General features: G+C 51.2%; 1 protein-coding gene across 5 annotated transcripts in view; it reads left to right on the top strand.

Moving 5' to 3' along the window:
• The first annotated feature begins 287 nt into the window (after positions 1-287).
• ELF4 (E74 like ETS transcription factor 4) overlaps positions 288-25,954 on the top strand; it is a 46,678-nt gene continuing 21,011 nt past the window's right edge. For 2 of the 5 annotated variants that reach the window (XM_058658257.1, XM_058658253.1), the window contains exon 1: positions 672-886. The gene's annotated coding sequence lies outside the window, so the exon portion shown is untranslated. Of the gene's footprint in view, positions 609-671; positions 887-25,954 lie in introns of those variants that run through there. The other 3 variants (XM_058658255.1, XM_058658256.1, XM_058658254.1) reach the window with 3 other exon arrangements.

Here is a 25,954-nt window from a genome sequence, read left to right as displayed (position 1 = left end):
TCCGTCGGCCAGGGTAGCGGCACGCGATGCGGGCTCTGCGTGGAGCCCTGTCCTCACTGTGCCTCTGGGGGCGAGCGAGTCGCGAGGGGGAAGCCGCGCGGAATTACGGGCCCCTGGCAGGGCTCCCCTTGCCTTGCTGGCGACCGCGGCGGGCTAGGGGGTGGAGGGGCGCTGTTTCCACCGATCAGCCTCGTCCCTCCCTCCCTCCCCACCCCGCCCGCGGTCCCTCCCGTCGGTCCCTCCCTCCCGGCCGGCCTCCTTCGCGCCCGCCCCAGACGCCGCCTGCGGGGACGTGTGTGTCTGTGTCTCTAGTGCAATTTCCCCTTTCGCTCCGCAGTCTCAGCGTAGGTCTCCGCTGCCCTGCGCCCCCTCCCCGGGCGCCCGGCGGTCACTTCCCTGGGCCCGGCGTCCACCCTGCACCCCGAGGATTCCCCACTCCGCCTCCTCCCCACCTCCCACCACCACCCCTAATCCTGGGATCATTTTTATCAGGGGCGCCACCGCCTCACCCAGTATTTGCATCTCGCCCTCCAACTTGCCATTGGCGGCGCGACGTGTGGGAGAGCCCTGCGCCTTGCCCGCTCGGACCAGCCTGCCCCGGCGCCGAGGTGAGTCACGGGCGCGGGGCGGCGGGGGCAGGCGGGCAAGGGAGGGAAAAGAGGGAGGGAAGAAGGGCGGGGGACCGCGGCCCCGGCGGCCGCGGGGACCGACCGGGTGCCGCGCTCAACTTCCACTTCTCCTTTTGCCGGCGCCCTGCTCCCGGCGCCACTTGCCGGCTGGGCTTCTAAGAGGGGAGCAGGCAGGCTGGCGGGGCTGGGGACCCCGCGGGGGGATCCCTGGAGCGGAAAGGGGACCACGGCGGCCCACGAAGCCAACTCGGCCTCAGGTACGTCGATGGCGGCGGTTCTTTGGAGTTTTCGGGGACCTTGAAAAGTTTGTTTCAGGGCGGGACAGAGGGCGATGGGGGCCCCCTTGCAGAGGCGGGGGCCCGGGAAGGGGTGGAAAAGCAACAAGCAGCGTGGGGAGTTGGCGCCCTGGCCTCGCCCTACCGCGTGTAAGCACTTGGAAAACGTGGGCTTGTGCTCCAGGGCCAGATTTGGACTCGATTCTCCGAGTCCCAGTGAAAGGCCAGTTTTCCCGCGTCTCGGGTAGTCCGGATTCCGTGAAGCAATCCCCGCACCTCGTTCCACCCCACCTCCTAAAACTCTGTTCTTGGGGGCAAAGAGACTGGGTGGATCGTGGAGGGGCTGGCGGGGGGTGGGGTGGGGGACAGGCTCTAGCTAGTCCACGGCAAGGCGCTTGAGGGTCGCGCTCCAGCTCACCAATCCTGGGGCTTGGAGAATTGGATCAGCCAGATAGAGACCTCTTGGCAGGGTCCGGAGTTTCCGTGTGAGCCAGCCGCCGCAGCCTTCCCAGCTCCTGCGTTCCCGCTCTCCTCGCTTCTCCCGCCCGGCTGTTTCCTCCCCCTGCTGCCGCCAGGGCGTCTTCTCGCGGCGCGGGGTCCCCTGACGCCAGCGCCTTGCCTTTGGGAGTTTGGGGGAACTGCCGAGGCGGTTGTGGCTTTATGAATTTATGAATTCACAACCCACCCACTACCCCCACCCCCGTGCCGTCCCATCGCACCGTAACTCTGCTGCTCCCCCCGCCTTTTTTTTTTTTCTTGATTGTACGCTGGAGACGTGGGCTTCCTAAACAGTCACTGTCTGACCCCATTGGCACCTCAGCTCTGACCCCCCCCACCTCACAACCCACACATCATCCCCTCTTCCTGACGGAGGGATCTGAGGTCCTTTTGATTGCTGGCCCCTCATCCCTGCACCCCAAGTAGAGGCCTGTCTGGTCCAGCAGCTTCTTTGAGTTAATGTTTGACAGTTCATTGTGGCTAATCATTTTAATTAGCTCTTAAAGTGGGGAGGAACAGTTAACCTTGGACTTCTCGATTTTGGCCTGGTGGGGCCTCAAATGGGAGGAGTGCTGAGGAGGTGGGGAGGCAGGAGCAGAAGTGAGGTCACCACCCGAGGGCCTGAGCCACTACAGCCCGCCCCAACAGCTGGCGGGCACGCCCAGTGGAGACTCAGCCCCTAGAGCTGACCCCTGGCCTTGGTGCCAGCTTGGAGGGAGGTGAAGGGAACAGACTGAGCCCTACCCCGCCTTGTTCGGAAGACAGGACACTTTGGCACTGAAAATGCTCAGTGAATACAGATGCCCGGCTCCAATGCCTGTCACTCCTATTAGTTAGCCAAGGCCTTTCCAATCACATTGTTTTCCCAAACATTAAGTCAGTGTCACCCCACCCCCCACCCAGGGCAGAAACGGCACTGGAGGACTGATTTTGTGAATTCGGTGCAGGCTGTGTGGGATGGGGAGAACTTCCAATTGCTGCCAGCCCAGTGTTGCCAAGAGGCTACCTTGTATGCAGTTGGCTCTGGGGTTAGATCTCAAACCTGGGATCCCTTGTTGAGGGCAAGGGGAGGGAGCGGAGGATGGGAGAGCCAGAGGCAGACCTTCACGTTGCCACCATGTTCCCCTGCCTCTTGCTGTAAGCCAAAGGAGTGGCTTGTTTGCAGCTATGCCTGGCATTCCTCCCTCTGCTGCCTGATGTTTGCTCCGTGGCTGCCCTGGGCCTGGCGCCCACCGCTGGACAAGCCCGCTTAAGGGGGTGGGGACACCCACTGGGACCACTCCCATGCCTAGCACTAAATGGTTGCACCGTGGAGTGTGTCTACTTGTCACATATTGAGATGTAAAGCTGAAGGCGTTAATGTGTACATACATTGGGGCTTTTGGCCTGGAGCGTCCCAGCCAGCTGCCGGCTAAAAGGGTGATGTTCCTACTGAACTCTGTTCTAAACTTGGTCTTGGGACCTTCTACCACAGCCCACCTCCCTGACTTTCTCATTGTACCTCCAGCCCCTTACCTCCATGTTGAAATTCTAGCTTGTCACTTCCTTCCTAGCCGATCTTAACCAGCTGTGTGCCTCAGTTTCATCATTTGTCAAGCAAGTGAGCCCTACCTCACAAGGTGGTAGTGTGAGGGTCAGGTACTAGGCTACATCCATATCCACTGGCTTTTAAAACAGTATTGCGTGGCTTACAGTTAGTGTGAACTGGCACAATGCCATTGTCTCGCGCTGTGCCTGAAGTTCACATCTAGGATTGTGTGTATCACCCTGTGTGGGCCCAGGGTTGGTAGGGGAGGCAGAAAGAGTGGCTAACTCATCAATATGGATAGCCTGAACCAGTGTGGGGAGCTCATGCACTCTAGATCTGGGGGCCCCCAGTCTTGCCTGGGGACCCCGGTGAGGTTGGCTCTGGGATTTGAGCCAATGAGCGATGGGAAAGTGGGACCTTCTCAGGCTTCAGCTATGGCTGCTGCTGTCCACCTCCCCCACACCAACATCCTTGTAGCCCCCTGAGGCAGTTGGGCTTCTCTCTGCCACTTGGCCAGCCCCTCCTGGCATTCCTCCTCCCCCCTGCTGAGCTGGGGCATGCCTGGGGCAGCCTTTTCTTCTCAGGCCTGGGCGTGACCCTCCAACCTGTGCCTGCTTTTTCAAAGCTGCAAAGAGGTTTCTAGCTTCTGTCAATTTATTGCCTCTCTGCTTCTCAGCCTGCAAACTAGTTTCCGTAGGGGAGAAGGGAAGTTTGTGTGACGTACCCAGAATCCCATGGGCGCTTTCCTAGGGGTCAGGGGCCTTTCTCATCAACACCAAATCTCTGGCCGCTGAGCCCTGTCTGTGCTGTAATAGGCCGAAGCTGCTAATGCCCTGTGCCTCGGGCCGCAGCGCTGGTTGCCAAGAAACTGCTGATCGGAGTGCTTATGAGGGTTCTGACCTCCTAGGGGCTCCCGAGTTTCAATTCAACAGACGTTTATTAACACCTACTGTGTGTCCAACCTGTACTGGGGCGCTGTGGGGGAGCTGAGAGGGAAGGAGGCGGAAGAGATGACTAAGACACTGAAACAATCAGAGGCGAGGACAAGCGGGCGGGCCGGTGGCTGGTCAGGTGCTAATTGTGCTCCTCAGGGCAGAGGCCAGCGCAGCGGACAGGCCTTGTGAGGTCAGCAGCAGCTGGAGGAGGGCTAGGCGAGGCAAGGCTTTGTCAGGGATGCGAGGGACGACTAACCTTGAAGGGGCAGGGGGAGGGTGGGAGACTTGAGGGGCAGGGGAAGGCAGACCTCAATAGAAAAGGGAGAAAAGACCGCCTTTCTATTCCCTGGCCACCGGCTGACCTTGGAAGCTGGGCATGATTGTTGGGCAAACGCATGTGGCATAAAAGAGCAGGTCAGGGAGTGTGGGTTAGCTCAAAGTGGAACCCCATCTCCACTCCAGGAGTTACAAAGTGATGGGCCCAGCTGGAGTTCCCAGCCTCTATTGAGAAAACACACCAGGTGGGTGGCCAGGCTTCCCTGCCACCCAGGCCGAGGGTATTTCATTAAAAAAAAAAAAAACCCTCCCATTACACACACACACACATACACACACGCACGCAGAGCGGGTGGGAGGGCGCTGCGGACTGTGGAAGGGGAGTGCATTTCATTCTCCCTGCAGCCCGCCACTGCCCATCCTGCAGGGACAGGAGAACTAACCGCAGGTGTTCATGGCAGATGTGGGCTGGCTGGATCCCACCTCTCCCCAGGCGTTCCGGGACTTTTCTGGAAGCACAGAGGTTCAGGTAGAGGACAGAGTTGTGTGTGTAAGAGCTCTGCCTGGGCTCACCGGGGACCTGAAGGCCAAAGACTTTCTCAGGTTTCTGCTCAGACCACCAAGGACAAGCCACGTATTTGTGCTGCTGCCCTTGTGTCTCTAAGGGCTAGGTGTGGACAGGGCTTGTCTCTTATTGAGTTTAACTGGCTGTAAGTACCTAGACAGCTGCTCCCAACACACACACACACACACACACACACACACACACTCATTTGTGCTCTCTTGATCCACCCCCTGCTCAGCACATCTCAACACAAAAGGGACAAGTCGGAGTCCTCTGGCCTCTTGGTAGGGAAATGGTGTCCTAAAATGAGCATCTTGGCAGAGACCCCAAGGGTGAGAATGTGGGCCAGGCAACGGGGAAGGGTATTTCATGCAGGCCAAGTTCTAGAACATTTCTTAGAGGGAGGCTAACATGAAGTCACAGCTTTAGCAGCTTACCTCAGTTGGGTAAGCTTTGCACTGCCTTCCTACCTCCTCTGTGGGCTTTTTTTTGTCATCTCACACTGGCACTTCCTGCCTCTGAGTCCACTTGCCCTCTCTCAAGCTTCTTTTCCTCTTCTGATCTGATCCAACAACCTTTCCAAGCAGTGTTATTGTCTAGACAAGGAAGAACGCGTACGCAGTGCTGCTGTCCTGCATCTACTGCTTACTGGCCGCATCTACGCACCAAGTCTGGATGCGAAGGCCCTGCGCAGTGCCTGGTACCCAGGAACTACCTAGCAGCTGTTCAATGTTGTCATTACTCGCATGGTTGTTATTGTTGTTCCTCTCCTTTCTCCTCCACATACCCTTGACTTTGCCAAGTGCCTGGGATAGACCACTCCTATGGCAGTGCCGGCAGGACAAGCCGCACCCATTTTGGAAGCCCAAGGGGACCATTTTATAGGTTTCTCTGCTAACTTTATGTTGGCTTCGCTGTCACACAGAATAAGGAGGGTACATGCGCATGTCGTAGAGAGAGAGTAGGATTGAAGCACCAACAACCTCTGTTTTTCTCCCTTACCCCTCCCCAGCCCAAGTGCCTTCGCTTCTGAAACACAAAATAGTTGCCTGCTCTGAAAGAGCTCCAGACCTTCCCGCGCTAGTGGGTCTGTTAGTACCCTACGGGAAGTCAGCTGGCCAGCTACAGCTTCCCCTGGCCCCCTGTACTGCAAGACATGATGAGCCCATTTCTGGACCAATGGTCAGAGGGCATGGAGTGGGACCAGGGTGCTGCTTTTTTTTTTTTCATCAGAGGATCTATCAAGGACTGGGGGTTGTGCCCCTTTGCCCATTGACGGGCTTGGGTTTGCTTGAGGAACCTGCAACCATCTGTGAGAAGGGATAGCCCAGGATAAAGGGGATCACGTCAGGACCACCCCTGAACACAACACACACACACACACACACGTCCACAGGTCCTTGGTTTGCCACCCTCCAGGTTAGAGCCTGGGAGGCAGGGAGGATAGGCAATTAATCTTACTCTCCCTAGATTTCTGATGACCTGATAACAAGGAGACACTTAGACATGCTCCTTTTCCCATAGTACCTCCTGAGGATAGCAGCTCTGTAGACTCCGGAAGAATCTATATACAGAGAGCACCTGCCTTGGTAAGCCATCACAAGAAGCCGAGGCCCCACCCTGGAAGGGTCTCAACCCACCTCTAGGGCCCTTCATACATAGCAGGTGAGAACGGGCATGCCAACCAACCCAAGGCACAGAACATGGGCCCAGCTTGTGGTAAGGGATCCTTCAGCTTACTTAGAGGAAAGGCATGCTTCTCTTGCCTCAGCTTCCTGGAGGCCAGAGGGCAGATGGCCTTTCAAAAGAGGAAAGAGCCACATGGGTGGTGCTCTGGGGCATTCCAGGCTGTCCCGGGACTGAGTACGAGGAACGGAACATAAAGCTCATTGGAATCAGCACTTGCAGTCAGTTCCCGATTTCAGGCTCGCTTCTATGGGTGGCCCCCCAGGAATGCACGGGTGGGTTTTTATTGTTGTTATCATTGTTGTTTGTTTTGGGGATTTATTTCTTTATGGTGCTAGTGCCATAGCTCAACAAACTAATCTCCCACCTTCAAGCACTGGCATCCCAAATGGGTGATGGTTCATGTCCCAGTTGCTCCACTGTTTATCCAGCTCTCTTGCTTATGGACTAAGAAAGCAGTGGAGATGGCCTGTGTTTGGGACCCTGCACCCATGTGGGAGACCTGGAAGAAGCTCTTAGCTCCTGGTTTCAGATCAGCCTAGCTGTGACTACTGCTGGTTTAGGGATTAAACCAGCAGATGGAAGACCCCTATGTCTCTCCTGTAAATCTGTCCTTCCAATACAGATTTACAGAGGAGAGACAGATAAAAAGATCTTCTGTCCACTGGTTCACTCCCCAAGTGGCTGCAACAGCTGGAGCTGAGCTGATTTAAAGCCAGGAGTCAGGAGCTGCTTCTGGGTCTCCCACGTGGGTGCAGAGTCCCAAGGACTTAGGCCATTCTCCCCTGCTTTCTTAGGCCACAAGCGGGGAGATAGATGGGAAGTAGAGCAGCTGGGATACAAACTGGCACCCATATGGGATCCCGGCAGATTCAAGGCAAGGACTTTAGCCGCTAAGCTACTGCGCAGGGCCCCCCAAAATAAATCTTTAAGAAAACAAACAAAAAGATTTGTTTATCAGAAAGACAGAGTTACAAAAAAAACAGGAAAAGATAGAGAGATCTTCCATCTGCTGATTCACTCCCAAAATGACTACAATGGCCTGGACTGGGCCAAGTCAGAAGCCAAGATCTTCTTTCAGGTCTTTTATGTGGAGCTCAAGGACCCAGGCCATCCTCTGTTGCTTTCCCAGGCACGTTAACAGGGAGCTGGATTGGAAGTAGAGCAGTATTCTCCCACAGGAGAGTGACAATGCAAAGAGGACACAAGAAAGACTTACTGTTATCGTTACTGTTGTTGCTGTTGTCGTCGCCGCTTTATCCAATCTGAGGACCTTTCTCTTTCTTTTTAGTCAACAGCTTTATTGAGGTGATATGGACGCGTAATAAAATGCACATACTTGTCAGCGTACAGTTTGACCATAGCTGACACATGTCTCTACTTCGCACAACCGTCACCACAATCGAGTGAATGTAGGTGTCCCTCCCAGGAAGTGACCTGTGGCCCTCGGAGAGCCCTCCTCCCCATTCGGAGGCCATTGCTGCTCCACTCTCCAACAGCAGAGATGAGTGCGCATGCTCTATGAAATTGTGCTCCCTTGTGCTCTGACTTCTCAGTGCGTGCATATGACATTCATCCACGCTGTTGATACATCACTATTTCATTTCTTTTTCTTGCCAGGTAGCATTCCAATGTATTGATAGATCACACATTTTCCACTCATCAGTGGATGGACACTGGTTTTTTTTTTCCAGTCTGTATCTACTACAAACAGCTGCTCTGAATATCTGTCTACAAAGCTTTTTATGGCCCTGTATTTCCTTTGCTCTGGGTTTAATTCCTAGGAGTAGAATAGCTGGATCATAGGGTTGTATAGGTGCAATGTTTTTTTCAAAAGATGTGGGCCCAGTGGCGGCGTGGCCTAGCAGCTGGGGACCTTGCCTTGAAAGCCCCGGGATCCCATATGGACGCCGGTTCTAGTCCCGGCGGCTCCACTTCCCATCCAGCTCCCTGCTTGTGGCCTGGGAAGGCAGTTGAGGACGGCCCAATGCTTTGGGGCCCTGCACCTGCGTGGGAGACCTGGAAGAGGTTCCAGGTTCCCGGCTTCGGATCGGCGCAGCACCGGCCGTTGCGGTCACTTGGGGAGTGAATCATCGGACGGAAGATCTTCCTCTCTGTCTCTCCTCCTCTGTGTATATCTGGCTGTAATAAAAATGAATAAATCTTTTAAAAAAACGATGCATTTTTAAAAAGGATTTATGTATTTTTAGCACTCATTGTATTTTTAGTTGAAATGCAGAGTTACAAAGAGAGAGGGAAAGACATACAGAAGGTCTTCCATCTCTTGGTTCATTCCTCAAATGGCCACAACAACTGGAGCTGAGCTGAGCTGATTTGAAGGAGCTAATTTGAAGAAGCCAGGGCTGCCTTCTGGGTCTCCCGTGTGGTACAGGGACCCAAGGACTTGAACATTCTCTGCTGCTTTCACAGGCCACAAACAGGGAACTCGATTGGAAGTGGAGCAGTCAAACTCAAACCAACATCCACATGGGATGCTAACACCACAGGCAGAGAACTAGCCTACTATGCTACAGATCCCCTATTTATTTATTTATTTGAAAGACAGAGTTATAGCACACACACAGAGAGAATTGGAGTCTTGCATCTGCTGGTTCATTCCCCAAATGGTTGCAACAGCCAGGGCTGGGCCATACTTGAAAAAGGAGCTTCTTCCTTGTCTCCCACTTGAGTACAGGAGCCCAAGCAGCTGGCCAAGGTTCAATCGCTATCCCAGGTCACCAGCAGTTAGCTGGATTGGAAATGGCGCAGCCAGGACTCAAGTGGATTCCCAGAGTCACAGGAGATGGCTTTACTAGCTGCACCACAATGCCTACCCCTTAGGTTCAATTTTTAAAGAAACTGTCAAGCTGGCATGGGGGCTCAACAGACTAACCTTCCAACTGCAAGTGCCAGCATCCCATTGGATAGCAGTTCATGTCCCAGCTGCTCTGCTTCCAATCCAACTTCCTGTTTGTGTGGCCTGGAAAAGCAGTGGAGATTGGATCAAGTGTGTGGGCCCCTGCACCCATGTGAGAGACCCAAAAGAAGCTCCTGGCTTCAGATCAGCTCAACTCTGGCGGTTGCAGACATTTGGGGAGTGAACCAGTGGAAAGAAGATCTTTTTGTCTCTCCTTCTCGATGTAAATCTGCCCTTCAATAAATAAATCTTTTAAAAAGAAAAAAGAAATAGTCCACCTGTTTTCCAAAGTGACTGTGCCCTTTTCCATTTGCACCAGCACGGTATGGCAGTTCTGGTTGTTCCACATACTCCCTGACATTTGTTATGTGTTGTCTTTACCAGTCGCCATTCTTACAGGTGCGCCATGCTAGCTTGCTGTGGTTTGCATTTGTATTTCCCTAATTCTTGATGAACATCTTTCTGTGAACTTATCATCACTCATATATCTTCTTTGGAGAAGTGTTTGTTCCCATCTTTTGCCCATTTGAAACTGAGTTGTGTGTATTCTTGTAGTTGGGTTTGGAGAGTTCTTTAGGTATTCTGGAGACAAGACCTTGAGCACCTATGTGCTTTGCAAAATCTGTGCGCTGGTCTGGTTTATCTTTCCAGTCTCTCTGCAGTATCTTTTGATGAGCAGAGGTTTTTCATCTTGCTGAAGTACAACCAACTCATTAGTTTCCCCCCTAATGGCTCAGCTCTCCTTGCCCAGTCCTAGGTCACAAATATTTTGTCTTACATTTTCTTTTTAGAATTTGGCTAATGTTAGTCTTTATGTTTTGGTCTGTGATCCAGTTTGAGTTCATTTTTCTGTATGAGAGGTCTGAACCCTAATTCTCTGTTTTTCTTTTTTGTTTGTTTTTAAAGATTGACTTTAAAAATTTTTTTGAATGTCAGAGTTACAGAGATAGGAGAGAGAGAGTGAGATCTTCCATCTGCTGCTTCCCTGTCCTAATGGCCACAAATGCCAGAGCTGGGTTGGTCCAAAGCCAGGAGCTCCCTATGAGTGCAGGGGCTCATGCCCTTGGATGATCTTCTTATGCTTTCCCAGATCATCAGCAGGGAGCTGAATCAAAAGTGGAGCAGGTGGTAGCTTAACCTCCCACGCCACAATGTTGTCCCCTCTGCTTTTCTGCTTAAATATGGATATCCAGTCACCTTAACATCACTTGTTGAAAAGCTATCAGTAGTCTATTACTGCTGTTACTGAACTGTGGCAGCTGATTTATTCCATTGGTTGATCTGTTTTTTTAAAATCTCCACATCAATGTCAAGGGCTTTGATCACTGTTGCAATTCCATATGAACTTTACAGTCAGGTTGTTCGAATTGTTTTCTTTTAATATTGATACTATTAGCATTAATTGTTTTGATGGCCATTGTTTGCCTTTGCTTCTGTGATCTTGTTTTATAGTAGTAATATTTGTCCCTGATGTCACTGTTGTTTTGGATGGTACTTATCTTTATATTGATATTCTTGAGCTTAAGAATCCATTCACTTTATCATGAATTGTAAAATAGGACTGTTTATTATTTGTTCTTTGTTTATGACAAACTGTTAGCCAATGGGTCCTGGTTTATCTGCTCTATACATCACTATATTTTTATTTTATTTTACAAATATTTATTTTTATTTGAAAGACAGATTTTACAGAGATAGAGAAGTTCTTCTATCCGCTGGTTCACTCCCCAAATGGCCAGAAACTTCCAGGACTAGAGCTATCCTTTGTTTTTCCAGGCCATAAGCAGAGAGCTGGATCAAACATGGAGCACGTGGGACATGAGCTTGTACCCATATCAGATGCTAGCGCCACAGAGCAGAGGATTAACTTGCTGGGCCCCATAAATCATTTTTTTAAAGATTTTTTTTTTTTTACTTATTTTATTACAAAGTCAGGTATACAGAGTGGAGGAGAGACAGAGAGGAAGATCTTCCATCCGATGGTTCACTCCCCAAGTGACCGCAATGGCCGGCGCTGCGCCAATCCGAAGCCAGGAACCAGGAACCTCCTCCAGGTTTCCCACGCAGGTGCAGGGTCCCAAAGCTTTGAGCCGTCCTCAACTGCTTTCCCAGGCCACAAGCAGGGAGCTGGATGGGAAGTGGAGCTGCCGGGACTAGAACCGGCGCCGATATGGGATCCCGGGGAGCGTTCAAGGCGAGGACTTTAGCTGCTAGGCCACGACAGCGGGCCCCCCCATACATCATTTTATAAATACAAGACATAATCCTCTTTCTTTCATTTAAAAAATATTTTTTATTTTGAAAGGCAGATTTGAGAGGAGCGACAGGGAAAGATCTTCCATCTGCTGGTTCACTCCCCAAATTGCCGTGATGGCTGGAGCTGAGCTGATCCGAAGCTGGGCGTCAGGAGCTTCATCTGGGTCTCTCAAGTGGGTCCAGGGTCCCAAGACTTTGGCCATGTCTGCTGCTTTCCCAGGCCATTAGCAGGGAGCTGGATGGGAAATGGAGCAGCCGGGACATAAACCAGTGCCCATATAGTATGCCGGAGCTTAAGGGTGATAGATTAGCCTACTGTGCCACCACACTGTCCCCCACATACATCACTTTATATGTGCCATTTATAATCTCTTTTCAACCTGGTCTGTACAGACAACAAAAGGGGCTGCAAATAAAACTTTATCCTTAGGCTCTGCATGATAGCCTAGTGACTAAAGTCCTCGCCTTGCACACGCCAGGATTCCATATGGACGCTGGTTCATGTCCTGAGCAGTCCACTTCCCATCCAGCTCCCTGCTTGTGACCTGGGAAAGCAGTTGAGGACGACCCAGAGCCTTGGGACCCTGAACCATGTGGGAGACCTGGAAGAAGCTGCTGGCTGCTAGCTTTGGATCAGCTCGGTTCCAGCCTTTGCGGCCGCTTGGGGAGTAAACCAATGGACGGAAGATCTTCCTCTCTGTCTCTCCTCCTCTCTATCTGCCTTTCCAATAAAAATAAATATCTTTTTTTAAAAAAAAGTTTATCCTCATGGAACTCTCCTAACAGCATATTAGCTCTGAGACCTAGTCTAGCATAACAGTGTCTTCCCTGAGGGTTTGCTGATCAGAAGGCCAGCCAGGATGGGAGCATCTTGACTTTGTACACAAAGAGAAGATTTGGATTATTGAACTACCTTCCCAAGGCTGCCTGCAATAGATGACTGCAGCTGGCATGGGTTGCCCCTAATGGAGGCTTGGAGCAAAAGAGAAGTAACGTTGGAGCCCTGGTGACCTCCGCCCTCTGTCTCTATACTTCACAGCCCTAGGATCTCTCGGGACCTGTGATGTCTTTTACAGGGATGTCACCCCTAAATTGAGATTTTATGGGGATTTCATTTGTGAATGCCCAGACCTGTGTTCATCCAAAGAGCAAATGGGCTTGGATCCCATCAGTTTGACTGGCTGCCAGGGCAGCAAGAGATGCGCTTGAAATGCTAGAAGAGCAATACAAGACTGTGTGGGGACTAAGAGACACTGCGATAGAGCTTTGAAGGCTGTTGTAGTTTAGAGGAAGGGGTCTGGCAACAGGGTGTCATCCGGCAGTTCCACGGCACTGAGGAACTTGCTTGGGGCCCCTGCCTGAGCAGCAAGGGCATGGCAGGCCTGAGAAACTCTGTGAATGAGCCTGGAATGCTCCCTCAGGGGACCCGAGAGGAGACCACTGGGCTTGAAGCCCAGGCTGGAGTTGGGAAATCATGGGAAACGAGGCTGAGTAGGTAGGGTGGGGTCAGACTGCAAAGGACCTTTGCAGAGCAAGATGATGAGTTTGCACTCGGAGGCCCTGTGCAGTGGGGCCGGTGAGGCCACAGCCGTGGATTTTCATGTGCGTCCTTGAGCAGGAGTCGGCGCCAGCTCAGAGGCCTGGGGAGGAGCTAAGCAGAAGCAGGGTCGGACCTGGAACTTGATCCTGCCCACTCCCAGTCCTGTGGGCTTTTTGCTGCATCAGGCCTCTCGTTCAGCTTTTCAAAGGCCCTTTCACATCCACTGCATATAGCTTCCTGTTAACAGAGACCCTGGTGGTGGAAAATAGATGGTGAAAGCCAGCTGGCTTTGTGGCTGTGGTTGTGACAAGAGGCAGCCCCCGAGCAACACCCCCTAGCTCATCTGACCTCTGGTCTGCCTCCCTGTACACCCTGGAGGCATGCTAGCACATGACGGTGTCTTATAATAAAAATGTGATGTGTTGGGGCCAGGGCCATGGCGTAGTGAGTTAAGCGTCAGCTTGTGGTGCTGACATCCCCTATGGGTGCTGATTTGAGTACCGGCTGCTCTGCTTCTGATATAGTTTCCTACTATTGTGCCTGGGAAAGCAGTGGAGAATGGCCCGAGTGCTTGGGCCCCTGTGTCCATGTGGGAGACCTGGAAGAAGCCTCTGGCTCCTGGCTTCAGCCCAGCCACGGCCATGGCCATTGTGGATGCTAAGGGAGTGGGAGAGTGAATCAGCTGGTAGATCCATCTCTCCTTCTCTGCATGTGTAAATCTGCCTGTCAAATAAAAACAAATCCAAAACAATAAATGTTTTGAGCGAGATGATGCATTAACCCAATGTCAGGTGTTAGCACATTCATACCAAATGGATTTTGATTTTCCTGAGTGGTAGGTAGATAATATAGTAATTTGGAAGCTTTAAGCTTTTGTCATTTAAAGATAGAGGTGGAGGAGGGGCAGAAATCTCCCATCTACTATGTCTCTACACAAATGTCTACATTTGACAGGCCAAAGAAGCCAGAAGCTAGGAATCCATCAGGGTCTCCCATGGGCGTGGCAGGGACTCTGCTTCCTCCACATGTTACCAGAAGTAGAGCCTGGCATCCGGGTATCTGGGCATCCGGAGCAGGGCCTCACCCACTGTGCCAAATGCGCATGCCTGGATGCTCTGGAAGGAAGGAAAGAGAGTTGGGGTCCTGCCAGCTGCTAGGGTCAGTAATCCTGCGAGGAGCACCGGGGAGTATAGATCCTTGTGTGGAAGAGGCCTGAGGCTGCAAGAAACCGTGTGACATGGCTTGCCTGTGACTATATGGCCCACTAATGGCAAAATTAACCCTCACAGAGGTTTTCTGAACTTTCCCATCCAAGTGCCCCTATTGAATCATATTCCAGAGACCTAGAAGGACACAGTCTTCTAAAACGTCTTTGAAGTATAGCATTTAATCTGAAGTGTGAGTGTTTTAATCTACCGTCTCAAACACATTTAAAATGATTTATCGGTGCATAAAAAGGAAGCCCCTGGAAGGTGAACTGGTTTTGAACTGTGGCTTCGAGTCCTAGTCTGCGGCCTGGTCAGCTGTAGCAAGCAGGCCCCTGAACCTGTCCTTGACATGGGCAGGTCAAAACTTAGAACTGCCAGGATTCTAGTACAAAGTACCTGGAAGGAAAACCCATTGCCCACAGCATCTTCTTTTGCCTCCTGTCCCCACCTCTCTGTCTTGTACTTTGGTTCAAACATATCCGATGGGATAGTCTAGATCTTTATGTCTTGGGAGGGCAGTGTTTTGACTTGCCCAGTGGTTTGCCCTGGCTTCATCCCAGCCTTTGGGCGGGTGAGCAGATCCTGGGGTGGGAGGGATTTCCTGGCCGCAGCTCCTCTTTCATGCTCAGCCTGTGGCCCCTTGACAGCATCCCCCAACTTCAAAAACAGCTGCTTGCCCCCCACCCCCCCAGCCTTCCAGCCTACTGCTGCCCTCCCTCATCTCCTAGTGGCAAAGAGCAGAAGAGCCCTCTGGCCTGTCTGCATAGCCTGCAGATAGAAAAGCAAGCACTTTGCAACCCAAGCATGCCCTCCTCATTTGCGCAAACTGAATTGGTGCTACAGATATTTAGGTTCTACCATGACAGGCTGGGCCCCAGGGGCTGAAAGCCTGTGTGAGGCAGCAAACTTTGGTCCACACCCCAACCTGCCAGGCATGGGGTGGGGATGTGGTGGGGGCGGGGAGATGGGCGGTATCCTAGCCACGGGTGCTGCTTCCCGCTGTGGTGGTGGCAGGCAACCACGGATGACGGTGACGAAAGAGCAGGTAGGGCCCTGGGCGGGGCGGGGCCGCCAGGGTGAGGTGCAGATTCCCCAGGCAGATAAGGCAGCCTGGAAACACCCCACAAGGGGAGGGGGCAGAGGGCAGGCCACCAGATGGCAGGAGTGGGGGGAGGAAACCGGAGCACGGGTAGTCTGCAGGAAGTGGGGGCCTGATGTGGAAATATCCTCTCCAACAGGGGCTAGACTGGGAGCGGTCAGTGATCTCTACCCGGCCGCACACTGGGTACGCAGGCTCCACACGAGCAAGGGGCGAGGCAGGGGAGTGGAGAGGCTGCTGGCCAGGGACCTTCTTCACCACCCTCTCAAAGGGCTGTTCTTGGTGGATCTGGGTTCCAACTTGATCTACCACCCATCACTACCAGGGGAAATTAGAACCAAGGTGTTCCACGTGGCAAGCCTCACCAGCAGAATAATGCAAGAGAATGTGACTCACAGGAAAATAGATGTCATGGAGCATGGACTGGAACAGCGCTGGTGTCAATTGTGTCAAAGGTCTCCTGCAGACCCCCCACCAAGAGCCGCCTGTCCACCATCCATCCTGTTGTCTTGCAGGGCCTTCTAATTAGAAATCCAGAGGGTCAGAACCAGCTAGGCCGGTAGCAAAGAATCAACAAACTCAGCCACAGGCACTTCACAGAGGATAGGAAAACGAATACAGAGACTGGCCATGAGTGGCAGAGCTGAAGTTCAAGTTCCTGGTCGCTCTCTCTCACTCTGTTAAATGGTTGGTTTATTTGTTTGACAGTCAAAATTAAAGAAAAAGAGAAATCTTCCATCTGCTGGTTTGCTTCCAAAGCGGGGAACTGGGAATCCGTCAGGGTCTCCCATATGGATGCAGGAACCCGAGCACGTGGGCCATTCTCTACTGCTTTCCAGGTTTGTTAGCAGGGAGTTGGATCAGAAGTGGAGTAGCTGGGACTGGAAACGCGCTTATGGAATGCTGGTATCGCAACTGGTGACTTAACATGCTGTGCTACAGCACTGGTCCCACAACCCTTGCTGTTGTCTCTTTCCCACTGCTCACCCTGAAACCTGTAGTACATCCCTATCTCTACACACAGAGTGGACTTGCTATTTCCGCTCCATGACTCTGCTTAATTTGGGCCTCAGGGAGGCTGATAGGGAAAAAGTGTGGCCTTGAGTGGGTCCTGTGCTGGGCCTGTCTTGTTTTGCTTTTGTTTGTTTGTTTTTCTCAAGATAAAAAGTTTCTTAGATACAGTTCACGTACTAGAAAATTCCCCGCATAAGGTCTGCACTTTAGCATGTTTTGGTATATTTCTCAGAGTTGCACATCCATCATCAGAGTCAACTTTACAGTATCTTTATCACTTCCCATTTCCACCCAGCCTCAGGACCTCAGATATTTTTTCTAAAGATTCATTTATTTATTTGAAAGGTAATGTTACAGAGAGAGGGGAGTGACAGAGAATCTCCCATCTGCTGGTTCACTTCCCAGATGGCATCAATGGCCAAGGCTATGCCAGGCCAAAGCCAGGAGCTTCTTCTGTGTGTTCCACATGGATGCAGGGTCCCAAGGCTTTGGGCCATCTTCTACTGTTCCCCAGGTCATAAGCAGGGAGCTGGATTGAACGTGAAGCAGCTGGGACAGGAATCAGTGCCCATATGGGATGCCAGTGCTATGGGTAGTGGAGGCTTAACCTACTATATTAGGATGCTGGCCCCAGGGCTTTAGTTTTTTTTTTTTTAAAGATTTATTTTTATTGCAAAGTCAGATATACAGAGAGGAGGAGAGACAGAGAGGAAGATCTTCCGTCCGATGATTTCACTCCCCAAGTGACCTCAACAGCTGGTGCTGTGCCAGTCCGAAGCCAGGAAGTTCCTCCAGGTCTCCCACATGTGTGCAGGGTCCCAAGACTTTGGGGCATTTTCAACTGTTTTCCCAGACCACAAGCAGAAAGCTGGATGTGAAGCGGGGCTGCCAGGATTAGAACCAGCTCCCAAATGGGATCCTGGTGCATTCAAGGCAGGGACTTTAGGTGCTAGGCCATGGTGCCAGGCCAAGGGCTTCAGTTTTGAAGGGAAGCTTGCTACACATCGGCAATGATGTTTAGACAGATGGGCTAACTCAGCTTGCTGTCAACTTAGATCTAGGAACTTTACCATGGACAACGGGCTGGGTCTCCCGAGCTAGCACCTGGCCATGGGTCTGGCCCCTCTGAGGTGCTCTAGACTGGCTTTCCCATAAATATTCGAGTGAACTTGTGAACCAACACCCGGAGATAAGAACCCAGACTGACATTATGTGTTAGATGACAGACAGCAAGGGTAGATTTATGGGGCTAGGACCATGTCAGGGAAACTCCAGGGCTGAAGCCAGGGAATGTCCAGGAAGCAGCGTAAGCCGCCACATCAGCAGAACTATACAACTAGTGCTCAAGTTGGGTAGACCTGACCCAGGAAGTCAGCATTCACTGGGAAAGCCTTGTAGGGCATGGAATGCTGTGGCTGAAGGGACCTCCTAAGGCCTGTGAGCCTTAGAAGTTGAGGGTTGTGAGCCAGCTGGGGTCCCAGCAGGTGGTCATCAGAGTGGACAGGAGGAGAAGCAAGGACTTGGAGATCAAGGTCTCCCAGGTCCAGGTTTGAGTTCTGCCTCCTCCTGATTGACACTGTGATATTAATCATGTTACCTAATCTCTTCTGAGCCTCACTTCTGCTGCTTTTAAAAGGGAATGGTTAGAATTATTACCAAAATTGCCTACCCTGAAAACTGAGTTCAAAGCTAGCAGGTGGAAACAAAGTTGGACTCAAACCCCAGCTTTGCCACTGAAGGACAAACGGGGATAATGTGACAGAACCCCTGCACAGTATCAACCCCACAGCCCGAACCACAGTACTGTAACTCCGTGCCACCCCTACCCAACCCCCCATTCCAGCCTGTCACCCTCTCATTTTTCCTCCTTGACCCACCACTCTCCACTTCCCGAGACCTAGGGCAGAAACTTGAACTGCTATCAGAGGGTGCAGAAGAGAAATCTTGCCCACATTTAAACAAGCACCCACACCCCTCTGCCCCTCCCGGGAGTGGCCACATGAGGCCACAGCAGCCACACCCACCGCCCTAGGCCTGGCACTGGCTCTGATTGGTGCCAACCTCACGAGCTCTCACCCCCAGCTGGCACCAACCTCAAGTGTTTCCACCCCCCTCTACCAAGGCTCAATGTGCTTTCCAAACATGCATGACCAGCTTCAAGTCCGGCTTGTAACCAATCCCCGGGGCCCTGGGTTAGCCCTGTATCTGGCAGGAGGGGGACTGGCAGGAGTCCAGTTGCACATCCAGATGTTGCCTCTAAGGCTCCCCGGACATCCCTCGTACCAGCTGTGAAGCAGTGCTCATGCCAACTTGCAGGCACTGAGAAGTAGCCTCCATCCTTGGGGCCCTACCTTGGGGAGAGTGAGTTCTATTTGTTTTGGGAGGGGCAGAGGGAAGAGTGAACCCCCGTTTTCTCTTGGGGAGAGGCCTGGCTGGGCAGAGCTCTGAGTGGAAGGTGGAAAATGATGAGCTCTCAGATCCAGGAGAACTATTACCAGGGGTCTTGAAATTTTCTTTGCTGGCTCATCCAGAATCACAGCTTCTGGGATCCCCTTAAGCTTCTCACTGCTATGTGACATGATCATGAGGGCAGTAGGGTAACTGTGTCCATTACCCCAAGGCCCCCATCACAAGCATCAAGGCCTTGGATCTATAGCTATGACCTGTTCCAAGGACAGCTAGCAATGGACCAGCAGCCCAGAACCTTGGGTCACCATTGCTGCCTTGACCCATGGCCTTCCAAAGGCCTCGCACGTCACCTGCCTGTGGGATCCTGTCGGGGAATCTCCGAACCGCGAAACAAAACCCGACGCTGAGTGAATGTGTAGGAACTCTTTATTCCACCAGGCAGCATGCAAACAGGAAAGCCATCTGCTCCTTCTTTCTCTCCCCTCTTTTTCTGCCCCCCTGCTCCAGGACCCAACCTGCTTATATATAACACCTAGCCAATCAGCTAAAAGGTCACCCCTGCACGTGGGAAGCAACCAATCAGCTAAAAGGTCACTCCCGCAGGCAGGACACGCAGCCTAGACCCAAGGGGAAGACATTTCCTTATTTACCGCTGCCCTCGTTAGGGCGTTGGTCTGTGGTGCTGTCCTAGACAGCCCCATAGATCGTTAGGCGCTCTCAACAGCTCCCCCTTTTTGTTTAATTAACAAGGGACCGTGCCTGTCTTAGGTGTTCCGAGTTAGCACTCTCCTTACCCGTCATGGGCTGACTGCGCGGCCGTGGACGCGGCGCCTGTCTTAGGTTGGTAGAGCCCATATCAGATACTAACCCGTCTTTGACTACTGGTCCAGCATGTTCAGCCATACCTTGGGGGACTCTCGTCTATGGAGCACAAGCACCGCTTGCACTAGCACCTGCTGTTGGGCTTAATGGCACCATACCCGAGTTAGGGTGATGCAGCCAACCCAGAGCACATGAATGACAAGGAGCAGACCTACGCTGGTTAGACCAGCCCACTGGCGAGCAAATGAAAGGCCTCTCAAGACCCAATTGGCCCACTGCTCTACTGAAGCTACTCTTACCCGTGTGGCATTGATGGAAAGAATTTGTGTGCGGAGCCCTCTGGTTAAATTATCGAACCTCAAGGACCAGCTGCCATTGTCAGCACAGCAGTGCCTGACCCATTCCAACATTGGGTCCAAGCTACCCCCATATTCACTACAATTCAAATAAGAAGCATTGAACCAATGGGAAACCAAAAACATAAATGGTGGGGAAACACATACAAAGGCAGGGGGTATAGAGACATGACTCTTACAGGTCACATTTACATTTTCTTCCCAACTGCGTGAGTTACTATAGATATAGGCACAGTTCTGTATCACTGTCCCACGAGCCGAAGCGAATGCTGATATATCTGAGCGGCCACCATTGCTGGTACACAGTACTCAGGCATTCCAAGGTTGAGCAAACACTGAGCAGGATCACAATATGAATAATCATACCCAAAAAAGGTTGAGTTGGAAAAGATGGAAAACAAATTTGTCACAGCAAAACCTGGGGCCGCTCTTCTGGGTGACACAGTACTTTGACATCCTGTCCATTCCGGGGGCCATCTCCAAACACCAGCACAGCATGGCAGTATCTGATGTACTCTGGTCACAGACCATTGCCACATTCAGCTTGCGGGCAGAGTCAAGGAACGGTGGCAGTCATGGTCATAGCTACTCCATCAGTTGGGTTATCCTGAAACCTCCCTATTGTCCGATCCACCATCAGGACGCAGGGTCGAGTCTCATTTATAGCATAGGCCCGGGCTTGAAAGCACACAGTACCAGGCAAGATGATACTTATGTTCCTTATGGTACCGATTTATTATCCCAAGGGATAGTGGGCAGCCCAATACTCTCATTGCTGGTAAAGAACATAGGCAATATACGGCTGTTATTGGTCACTGGCAGGGGCATCAGCCATGCCCTCACTATCATCCACAGGTGAAGGTCCTGGTCGTGCCTGTTCGCTGCCAAGCTCGTTGTCAGTGCAGTCATTAGCATCCACCACATCGGGGGCTTCATCTTGAGGAGGCTCCTTCACCACACATGTCAGACGTTCAGGTATCCACACTGGTCCTTCAGAATCCTGCGGAAAAACACAAACTGCACCTCACGTCTGTCGTAAGACAGGATGCGGGCCTCGCCATGCTTTTGTTAGGACATCCTTCCACATAACCCAGTCTTTACAGGGGCCATCGCCCGAGGCATGCCGCTCAGGAGCAGAGCGGCCATGCAAATCCAAAATCAAAAAATTAAACATACATGTAACAAGAGCTAATTGGTGTTTTGGGCTATTGGGGAAGAGGGAGGCTCCTACTCCCCCTTTTTGTTTAATTACCAGAATCTTGAGTATGGCATGAGCACGTTCCACTATAGCCTGACCCGTGGAATTATAGGGAATGCCAGTGGAATGTTTGATAGCAAATTTAGAACAGAATTTATACTCTTGAAAATTAGGAACATTCATATACTTGGATATCTAGCATTTCCCAATGCAATTTTAAGAGCATCTTAACTTTTTGGTTTAGGAGTACAAAACATGCTATACAATAATTTCCTCTTTCGCTAATTTGATAAATCACCATTCTTCTAATTATATCTAATAAGAAACATTCGTGACAACAGCGTTTACTATAACGACAAAAAAATAAATCTTTCTTTTGAAGAACAGTCATCTCATGATTTACTTACAGCAGTAACAGAATGTTCCTTTTTTAACGGAAGACTACATATTCTCTAATACATCCCAAAGCAAATGTACTATAAAGTTTATATACCAGTTACACAGTAAGAGGGCTTCAATATTTGCTTTGAATGTATTCATTGCAAGTACATTTTGAAGCCTCTTAATTTTAGGTTGATATGATGAGGTTATATAGTATCACCTGTGATATGACCTAAACTGGTTTAAAAGGCCTTTATAATTATCTTCAGGTACTATTTTATACTCTCTTCACCGTTTTCAGGTTTTCCCTTTGCCTTCCTAGATATATACATATATAGATACACGGGTATATATAAAAACTGCAGTAAATTTTGCATCCCATTTGTCTATACAACTCTTAAATGTTCATTTATTATGTGAACAATAAAAGAACTATTTCATGAGGTTCAAGTATAGATGAATAAATACCACTGTAAGAGTGAACAAGAACTGAAAGACAAGCACAGGTGCACATGCAAAGTCCCTAAAACCTATTCCAAAGTGTTATGATCTCATGTTGTCAATATTTTTTCTAGTAATTTATCCGTTTTCTGCTTATAAGCATGAACTTAGACCCAAATAGTTCTTCTCATTGTTCAAGTTTGTATGTTACAAGATTTACCAATATACTATTCAAATTCTTTTTTACTTTTCTGAAGGAATGCTGAAGAATTCATTAGCTTGTATCAAATGACTTTAAGTGTCAATGACATTTTCTATAAAAGGATGAATCATTAGTCAATTTAAAGAAAGATATTTGATTTCTGTATATTGGATTGTGATGATTTAAATCACTGTGGAACCTAGTAAACAAAATGGTAAATGAAAGCATATAATTCAACTCTTTCACTAGCTTGAAATCTAGTGGGACCCAGGAGCGTACAGGGGGATTGGGGTTTGGTCCTCCTGTACGGGAAAGACCTGCCCAGGGCCACGCAATTCTCTCCAACCTTGCCTCTCCTCCACATTGAGGTCGCGTGGCCGGACCCCTAATACATCCCAATCACCAGTCCAGGGAGGAGCCATAGGCGCCAAGGGTGGGTCTCCTGGTGGGGGTCTAGGTACCCAGGATTTCTTTGAATGACTTACCGACACAGTTTCTAGTCTTTCCACCAGCTCATCCAATTCGTTCCCTGAGGTTTCCTCTTTCTCCTCTGAATCTGATCCTCCTGACTCACTAGTTGCTGCTTTTGAAGAAGCTTCCTCTTGCATTTCTCGCAACAGCTCTTCCCCTTCCTACAAGATTTCCTTAAACTTACCTGATCGTTCAGTAGGACATGGCTTAACCAAGGTCTAGAAACCAATGGTTCCTGGCGGTAACGGACTCTTCCGTTCCGCCCACAGAAGGTCTCTCCCGAGGCGCTCCCATTGGGGCAGAGTCAGAAGACCTGCATCTAAGAACCAAGGGGAAACCCTACCTGCTGTCTGCAGAAATGCAAGCACCGTTTTCGCCTTCACAGGAGTACCATGTTTTTTCAACAGTTTCCATAACAGCTCCTGCATACACATACTAGAAGATAGATTCACCATAATGTTGAACGGTATTATTCCTTGACCGAAGGCTGTCTCGTCGCTACCCTGCGAACCTCTTGTCACTACCCATGAACCTCTCGTCGCTACCCTGCGAACCTCTCATCGCTACCCTGCGAACCTCTCATCGCTCGCTACCCTGCGAACCTCTCGTCCCTACCCCGTGAACCTCTCGTCACTACCCTATGAACCTGACGCGCGCGTCCCCGCAAAAGCGGCTTCCTGAGCCTATGCTCAGCTACTTACCTTTTTCCCACGTGTGCGGCTTCCTGAGCTGTGCGCTCAGTTGCTTACCTTGTCCCGTGTTTTGCGGCTTACCAGCTGAAGCGGATCCGAGTCACGGCACCAGATGTCGGGGAATCTCCGAACCCACGGAAGAAAACCCGACGCTGAGTGAATGTGTAGGAACTCTTTATTCCACCAGGCAGCATGCAAACAGGAAAGCCATCTGCTCCTTCTTTCTCTCCCCTCTTTTTCTGCCCCCCTGCTCCAGGACCCAACCTGCTTATATATAACACCTAGCCAATCAACTAAAAGGTCACTCCCGCAGGCAGGACACGCAGCCTAGTCCCAAGGGGAAGACACTTCCTGAACTTGTTTACCGCTGCCCTCGTTAGGGCATTGGTCTGTGGTGCTGTCCTAGACAGCCCCATAGATCATTAGGCACTCTCAACAGGATCCCTCACAGGCACATTGGCCCACGGCAAAAAGCCCTGGGAGGAACTGACCAAGTCTAAATGATCACGCCACATAGGCAGCCGCGGTGGAATGTGAGCATTCCCTGCTCCGTCACCCGGAAAATGCCACTACCCTTGACCTACATATGATGTAATACTTTTTTCTCTACTGTTGCCTCTGTCCATAAACACTAGTGACAGGAAGCCCCCTTACAGGTAATAAAGTGACATTGATTTCTGTGTCACCTGCCTCTCTCCTTGGCCTATGACTTGCCCCAGGTCCTATGGCTTCAGCCTGTCCCTCCACATACTGGGAACAGACCTTAGCATTTCTAATTTCTGATTGTGTATCCAACCCTCTGAAGTTCCTCCCCCAAAGTGACTAGTTCATTTTTACTCATCAGTGAACAGGTCAGGGACATGGAGACAGCGCTGGTGGCCGAGCTCAGGCTGATGGCATTGCCACTGGGGCGTCTCCCCCTCCCCCCGTCCCGTGTAGCCAGCTGTCCGATCTGCCTTCCAGTGAAGGATCCTCCCCTCTGCACTCTCTGACCTGCGTGGGGCTGGGGTGGGGGTGGGGAAAGCCACGGGGGAAGGGGGCGGGTGACAGGGGCCTGTAGGGGAAGCTGCTGAAACCCCTGGGACAGGAAGTGGCAGCCAGGGGCTGTTTCCTCTGGCAGGGCAGGGGTGCGGGGAGAGCTGGCCCTGTCTCCAGCTCCACTTACTGTGTATCTACCATGGGCCCTGGGAGGTGGGGGGACAGGGGAGACTCCTTGCCCTGCCTCCCGACCGCAAAGTGGAGGCTTTTGAGCCACCTGACTGCCAGGAGCCAGGGGGCGGGGGCAGGTGGTGTGCTCAGAAAAGGCTATGTTTGTAGGGGGAGAAATTGAGAGAGCAGGACAGGCAGGTCAGGGCAAGGGAAGAGTGGGCGGAGCAGGTGAGCGCTGAGAGCCAGGGGGGCCCAGGGGTGTGGGCCCGGAAACCACAGCCAGGCAAGGCAAGGGGGGAGGTCTTCTGTGAGAGCTGCTGCAGCAGCGGTGGTGGTGGTGGCGGCAGCAACAATGAAGCAATCAAGACCAAGCCTACTCAGAACTAGGTGACTAGCAACTGCAACAGGTCGCTGGCTTTCTCTAAAGCCCACTGAGGGTCTCACTACATCCAGGTCAAAGCCCTCGCCAGGCAAAGGGCAACATGCCAGGAAGTGACTTGCTCAGACCTCAGTCAGGTGTCCTGACCCTGGAGCAGGACAGACTTCAGCATACAAAGCCTCTGGCTTTGTACGTACTGACCTACCATTCCCCCCTAGGCACTTCCATCACGAGCCTTCTGTGACATTCTCAAGCTAAAGGCCAGCACACTTGTCGTGTTAAGGATCACGTAGGTTATTTTTTTTTTAAGATTTATTTATTTTTATTGGAAAGTCACATACACAGAGAGGAAGATCTTCCATCCGCTGATTCACTCCCCAAGTGACTGCAATAACCAGAGCTAAGCCGATCTGAGGCTAGGAGCCAGCAGCTTCCTCCGGTCTCCCACATGGTGCAGGGTCCCAAGGCTTTGGGTGTCCTCCACTGTTTTCCCAGGCCACAAGCAGGGAGCTGGGTGGGAAGTGGAGCTGCTGGGATTAGAACCGGTGTCCATATTGGATCCTGGTGCGTTCAAGGCGAGGATTTTAACCGCCAGGCTAAGGATCACGTAGTAAATTCCTTAGGCATTGTGGACCCATAAAAATCCTGTCACAGGCCCGGCTGGATGGCTCAAAGGCTAAATCCTCACTTTGTATGCCTAAAATCCCCTGTGGGCACAGGTTCGTGTCCTGGCCTCTCCACTTCCTTTCCAGATCACTACTATTGACCTGTGACAGCAGCAAAGATGATCAGAACTTGGGCCCTTGCTGTGCATGTGGTAGACCCTGATGGAGTTCCTGGCCTCCTGGCTTTGGATCAGCTCAGCTCCGGTCATTGTAGTCACTTGGGGAGTGAACCAGCGGATGAAAGATGTGGCTTTCCAATAAAAATAATGAAATCTTTAAAAAAAGAAAAGAAAGTAATCTGTGCATATTTTGTCCATAAATGTGCTTTTTTCATGAACATGTTGAAGACCCTCACAGAACCCT

The sequence above is a fragment of the Ochotona princeps genome, chromosome X, assembly GCF_030435755.1.
Source record: "Ochotona princeps isolate mOchPri1 chromosome X, mOchPri1.hap1, whole genome shotgun sequence".
Lineage (NCBI taxonomy): Eukaryota > Metazoa > Chordata > Mammalia > Lagomorpha > Ochotonidae > Ochotona > Ochotona princeps.
Note: the sequence above shows the minus strand (reverse complement) of the source record. Positions and strands in the feature narration are given on the sequence as shown.